Genomic DNA, 6,442 nt, shown 5'->3' with positions numbered 1-6,442 from the left:
AACCTGCCCCACAAGAGGCAGTAGCCACACGTGAGGCTCTGAGCGAGGGCGTGGGCACGAGACGCCCCAAGGCGCACAGAAAGGCCCGAAGTTCTCCCCGCGAGCCCCCTGTGTGCTTGAGGGTGGGTGTCCTAGCTGCTGGACGGGCCTGGCAGGGTGGGGAACAGGCGAGGGCGTGGCTGACCAGGGCGTGTATTTTCAAAATACCGAACGTGTTCATTTCAAGTTTTAAGAACTGAGTTATGATCCGGCGCTGAAAGCATACAGGTTGGTGGTTTTGGGCACATTCACAGCGTTGTGGAAACATCACCATTATCTGATTTCCATCACCTCCAAAAGAAGCCCCACCCTCAGCATCACCCCCATGTGCGGGCCCCCGAGGTGGGTGGTGTGGAGGGTGGCAGGAGGGTGGGATTGGTTTAGCTCCTGGCAGGGGCACAGGGTCCTGGTGGTGCGAGGGGTGGGAGGGCGGGGCCTGGGGGGCCTGGGAGGAAGTCACCCATTTGCAGCCAGGTTGGCCGGCAGCTGCTCCTCCCGCGAGGGGCGGGGCCGCCTGTGGGCGAGGGGTGGAGGTGGGTCCCCCCTCCCCCACGTCACCGCCCGGTGGGATATCTATCCCGGCAGGCGGGCAGCACAGTGGCCCCTGAGGGCTGGAGCTGCCGGCAGGGCCTGGTCCTGGGGTCCCCGAGAGTCACGCCCAGGCCCAACGAGGTTCGGCCGTGTGCACATCCACACCCCGCACTGCTCTGGGCTGAAAGTCTGGGGACAGAGGAGACACCTCACATGCCCCCCACAGAGGCCTCATGGCCCACAGGCCCCCGACACAGACCCCACCGCACCTGAGAGCCACAGAGAGCACCCAGGGCCCTGAAGCTGGGGCAGGCCAGACAGGGGACCCCCAGATTTTACTACACAGCAGAACTTCAGCTCGTGCCAGGCACCGCGCTCGCCCATGGTCACGGGGGTTGCGTGAGCTCGGGCGGCCAGAGGAGGTGGACCTGGCCGAGGAGCCTGCTGCCAACAGTCCCAAGCAGCAGCCTGGACACGCGCCATCTTGCAAAGCTCCCCTCTGACGGGCTCAACTGGGCAGCGTCTCTCTGCGGGAGCCCCACTTGCACCTGGGGCCCTGGGGCGGAGGAGGAAGCTGGGGCCAGCACAGATCCCCGCCTCCGCAAGCAGCACATCCTCCCTGGATTTTGTTCAGAACCTGCCTGGGTCCCAGGGGCCAAGACCCTCATCTTTTCTCCAAACCATCTCAAATGGGCATGCTCCTGCTACCCAATCAAACCTTTGCTTGAAGGGGAGGCAGGGCAGCCTACAGCTCAGGGTGCTTGGGAGACAGTCACCCCTCCCTCTGCCCCAGAGGCCCCGACCGTCGAGGCGCGGGCTCAGCAGTGACCAGGAGGCAGAGTGGTCGGCTGCCAAGGCCCCACGGACGCTGGGACAGAGCTCTGCCCTGAGCAGCGTGCTCCCGGTCCAGGCCGCTTCACCATGCTTCCCTAGGCTTGTGCACAGCTTGAACAACTGTACGGGGCAGCCCCACGGGGAGACACCCGGGCGAGCCAGACCTGCCCCCAGCCGAGCCGCTCGCCAACCCCAAACACAACGCTGAGGCCAGGTGCCCCCTTCACCTGCAGCCCTCACCCGTCAGTGCCCGGCCAGTGGGCAGTGAAGAGTCACCTGAAGGCTGCTGCCCCTAACGTGTGACCCCCAATTCCCCAAACAGATCCGCCAACCACGGCCCACACAATTCTGCAACCCCAAGTCGGCCGGGCCAACCACCGAGACCCAGCACCGGGTCAGAATCCCAGCCGTGGGGCAAGTTCCAGCCTCGGTCAGCTGTCACTACAGCCCGCCTGGGGACAGCCGACAGGCGACAACGTCGGCGGCCTTCCTTTCCCAGTGGGACAGCCGCCAAAGTTTTGAAACGAGCTGTGTCTGCCAGGTTGGCGGGGCCCACCCGGGAAGCCAGCTTCTAGGCAGAAGCAGGAGGCAGGCGGCGGGCTGACCTGGCCAGCCCTGGGGCGCGGAGCCGGCCGCCGCAACCGGCCGACGGAGGAAACCCCTGTACCCTGAGCGCTCACCACGTTTGTGCAACTCGGAGAAACTGGGAGCATCTGTCTCCCCACCACCGCCCACGCCCTGGCACGGCAACCCCGCTCCTGGGGCCCCAGCAAAGCAGGCTGCCGTCCACCAAACATGCAGGCTGGCGGCCCCTACGAGAAACTCCCTCCACGTCCACCAGCAGCCGGAAGGACACAGCGGGGAGTGGGTGGAAAGCCACCAGAGCTCTCGGCCACCAAGCAGGAGGACCGACCGTGCACCCGGCCCGCACCCCGGGCCGCCCTGTGTAAACTCCGCCTGGGGGTAGAGGGAGCGAAAAGAAAGAAAACACACACACCGAGAACCCCAACAGTCAAGGGAGAGGCTGCACTGCCTGGAGAAAACGGTGGGGTCAAGGCCAGGTGGGTTCTGCTCCGAGGGGCCGGGCAGACGGGGGGAAGCTGGAGCAGACACTTCAGAGCCCCAGCCTGTGCCAGCCCCTGGGGCCTCACAGTCAGGAGGGCCCAGTGGCCACGCCACCTGAGCACAGAGACTCAGGGCCACCTCTCAGATCACCCCCCTCCAGCCTCCGAGCCCCCGCCCCACGCCATTAGCAGGTCTCCACGGATCAGCATCGTTTCTAAGCGCTGGGCAGTGAGTGAGGAAGGAGCGGAGGGCGAGAGACGGAGCCCGGGGGCCAGGTGCCCCTGCCCGCCCGGAGGCCACGGGCGATTAGCAGCCTCGTCCCTCGGGGGCGGGCCGGACGCCTCGCTCGGCAGCCAGATCGATGCCTGACCACGCAACCGCCAATTAGCGCGATCGCCCCCGACCCCGCTCTCAGGGCGGCGTGAGCCGTAGCGCACCGGCGGTACACGTGCCTGCCGCGCGCGGGTGCGGAGGGGGTGACCGCGCACAGCGCTCCGCGTCACCTCTGTCATCTGACCTCGCGGATTAGCGCCCGAGGCCCCCTGAGCCCATGTAATTAACAGCTGAGACACCAAAGTCGCTGTGAGGGGAGACGGAGAGAAGCCTTGAAACACAAGTGCAGCGTGTCAGCTCCCTAGACTCCACCCGAAAGACCCGAAGCACCCACTGGGCGCCCTAAACAACGGCCCGGGACCACCCCTGCCCGGCGCACTGCAGAGTGTGATCTCAGTGCCGCCGCACAGCCCTCCCTCTGCCCGGGCACAAGCCTGCCCTGAGTCAGGCCGCCTCACCCGGGGAGGGACGGAGAGCCGATGAGGAACAGCGGTCACCTGATGTGCTCCCTAAAGGAGGACCCCTGGGACGCCTTCCCGAGACGCCCCCTCCCGTGGCCAGAGCCGCAGCACCACAGGGCCAGCCCGGGTGCCAGCTGGAGGTGGCTGTGACAGATGCTGGAGCCAGCGCCAAGCAGCAGGGGTCCCCCCGCCCGGCTGAGCCTCGCCCAGACTTTCACTCGGTGCAGGCAGGGACCCCCACGAGCACGTGCGGATCCCCACCATAAGCACATGGAGGCGGGAAATGAGGTGGGGGACCCTCTGGACTCCCCGCAGGCCGGGCGCAGCGGGGACAGCCGGGCACACGGCACATGCAGGGCTGCGCTCAGCCTGGCTGAGGGCAATGGCTCCACCCACCTGTGGGTTCAGGGAGAACCCCCTGAAAAAGAGCCGCAGGGCTGCCCTCTGCCCGCTTCCCTTCCTGGAAGAGGCCCTCCCGGCCTGCCTGCCAGCTCCTCCATGGCGCGGGAACAGTCGGAGGCCCGTCCACGCAACGCCCTCTCAGAAGCCCTCACCCCACCTCATGCCACCAGCGAGCGGGGCACACCTGCCCCCAACGTAGCGTCACAGGACGGTCACTAAACCCCAGCCAGGGCTCCCCTGGTGGCGCAGTGGTTGAGAGTCCGCCTGCAGTTACAGGGGACGCGGGTTCGTGCCCCGGTCCGGGAGGACCCCACGTGCCGCGGAGCGGCTGGGCCCGTGAGCCGTGGCCGCTGAGCCTGCGCGTCCGGAGCCTGTGCTCCCACTGAACCTGCAAGTCTGGAGCCTGTGCTCCACAATGGAGAGGCCACAACAGTGAGAGAGGCTCACATACCACAAAAAAAAAAAAAAAAAAAAAGGGTATTAAACCCCAGCCAGCAAAGGCAAGGTGTGGTCCTTCTTACAAGACGCACTTCCAGAGGCCAATGATGTGGTGATGAGGAGGACGGGGGCTGGGAGGACGGTGGGCTTCCGCTGTGCTGAGGGGCCTGGGGGGCCGGGAGGGTGCGCGTCAAGGGACGGGAGAGGAACTGGGGGCGAGAAGGCGGAGGGGGCTTCAGGTAGGGGACAGGGAAAGTCGCTGTTGCAGCGACATGGTCTGGGGAGGCCTCTTGTCCCAGTGTCTCAGGGCCGGGCATCCCCCATCAGGGCAGGCGCAAGCCCCCCTCCCTGGGCCCCGCTCTCCTCTGAATCCCCGGCCCAGAGCACACAGAAGGAGGGCGAGGCACAAGGACGCCCCTGCACGCTCACACCTGCGCCACGAGACAGATGGGGCTGCAGACACGCCAGGAAACCCAGCCCCGCCAAGCCCTGTGGCCACACGACTTGACACACACGCGTGTCCGCTCACTTGTTTTGCTGCGTTCTTTGAAAGAGGCAGACTTCAGGTGGCAGAACAGGGGCGCCGCCCCTCCCTCCTGACTCAGGCCGGCTGAGTGAGGCACGACTGGCGGGCAGAGTCCCACCTCCAACCCCAACGGAGGGAGGGATGCTCCCGCCTCCTCCAGGGGCTCCAGGGAAACCAGACCCGCCTGCAAAGCCGGCGACAAGATGAGGTGAGGCCGGCACCCAGCAAACACGCCTGGAGAAAAGTGCGCTCCCCCCCAACCTGGGCTCGGGGTCCCCGCTGCCCTTGCCAGCCTGCTCGTGTCGGGTCCAAACAGAGCCGGGGTCTGTCAGTCACTTCTCTTGCAGGCGGTGAAAACGGTGCTCGTGCCCTCAGGAGACCAGCTCCCTGAGGCCGCTCGGTGCCCCCCACACCCCGCTGGGGGGGACGGACACGTGGGATGTGCACAGGCCGTGTGGCTTTGGAGCCCACCCTGCTCCTTCCGCCCCGCCGGCAGAGGGACCGAAGATACACGCCAAGGGCACTGCTGCGGGACGCCTCATTCAAGGGGGCCCCGGCCTGCCACTGCCGAAGGGTCCCACGGGTACAACCGGGACCAACGTGGGGGTCAGGCCCAAACCTGCAGCCCGAGGCTCCTTCCAGAACGTGCTGTGAGGGCCTGGTCACGGCCTAGGACTCCCTTTCTCCAAAGAACCAAGATGAGGGTCGAGGTAACAGGGAGCGGCTGCCCTGGGCCTGCACGCACCCACGCCGTCAGGACGTTTGGGGGCAGCCGTGGCTAACTCCTCCAGCCCGGACAGGACGGGCGCTCTCCCCAAATGGGGTCAATCTGGGCCTCGAGACACGTGCGCAGCACTCAGACCCGCCCTCAGCCATGGAAGCACTCGCCTTCCTTTCCCGGCCCCTCAAGCCCTGGCTGCACCGCAGGGGTGGGGGAAGGTGGGGACGGCCGGGGTTGGGGTGATGGCGTGGGTGGATCTCATCTGCTGCACACGGCGCCGCACCTGGAGCCAGCGTGTTCTTCCTACGTCGGCAAAATCTACGGAGTAGAGACGTTATCCTCAGCCTCTTGTTTTTTAACTCTTTTATTTTTGGCTGTGCCGTGAGGCACGCGGGATCTTAGTTCCCAGACCAGGGATCGGACCCACGTCCCCTGCACTGGAAGCACCGAGCCCTAACCACTGGACCACCAGGGAAGTCCCCAGACGCTACCCTCATCCTGAGGACACACGGCAGCTCAGAGAGGTAGAGCACCGTGCCCAGGCCGCACAGCAAGGGCATGAACCAGAATCTGCCGGCGTCCGTGTCCACCCTGCTGGGCGCCCGCATCAGAGTGGGTTACAGGGCCAGGCAGATATGGCCCCTCCCCCTCCCCCTCCCCGGACAGGCAGTCCCTTCGAGTCCCCCAGGGAAAGACACCCGGCCCCCCGCTGGCCGACGGGCACGGAGCAGGGCCGTGGGGCTGCAAAGGAGCCTCAGGAAAGATGAAAACCCAGCGGGGGCCAACGTCTCCTCCTCGCGCCCTGTCTCTGGCGGCGGAGCAAATGATGGGCTCGTGGATTACTTGCTCTCAACTGGATTTCTGAACTGCAGCCTGGAGACACGACGTAAGGAGAGACATCAGCCGGGGAAGCAGAGGGGAGAGCTGGGCCACGGCTCGGGGTAAGACGCTTCCGCAGCGTGGGGGGCGGCGGGGCCAGAGGAGAGGGTCACGAGGCAGCCGGAGGCGCCCAGGGCTGCGGCCAGCACCCAGGCGGCCCGCGGCTGACCAGCACAGGCCGGGCAGCGGGAGGGACCTGTGGGGGGGGGGGGG

At 66.4% G+C, this 6,442-nt stretch overlaps 1 protein-coding gene across 1 annotated transcript in view; it reads right to left on the bottom strand.

Moving 5' to 3' along the window:
- The window catches only part of GSE1 (Gse1 coiled-coil protein), a 34,454-nt gene that overhangs the window by 23,742 nt on the left and 4,270 nt on the right, over positions 1 to 6,442 (bottom strand). The window lies entirely within an intron of this gene.

Source organism: Lipotes vexillifer, unplaced genomic scaffold (assembly GCF_000442215.2).
Source record: "Lipotes vexillifer unplaced genomic scaffold, Lipotes_vexillifer_v1.1 scaffold23, whole genome shotgun sequence".
Lineage (NCBI taxonomy): Eukaryota > Metazoa > Chordata > Mammalia > Artiodactyla > Lipotidae > Lipotes > Lipotes vexillifer.
Note: the sequence above shows the minus strand (reverse complement) of the source record. Positions and strands in the feature narration are given on the sequence as shown.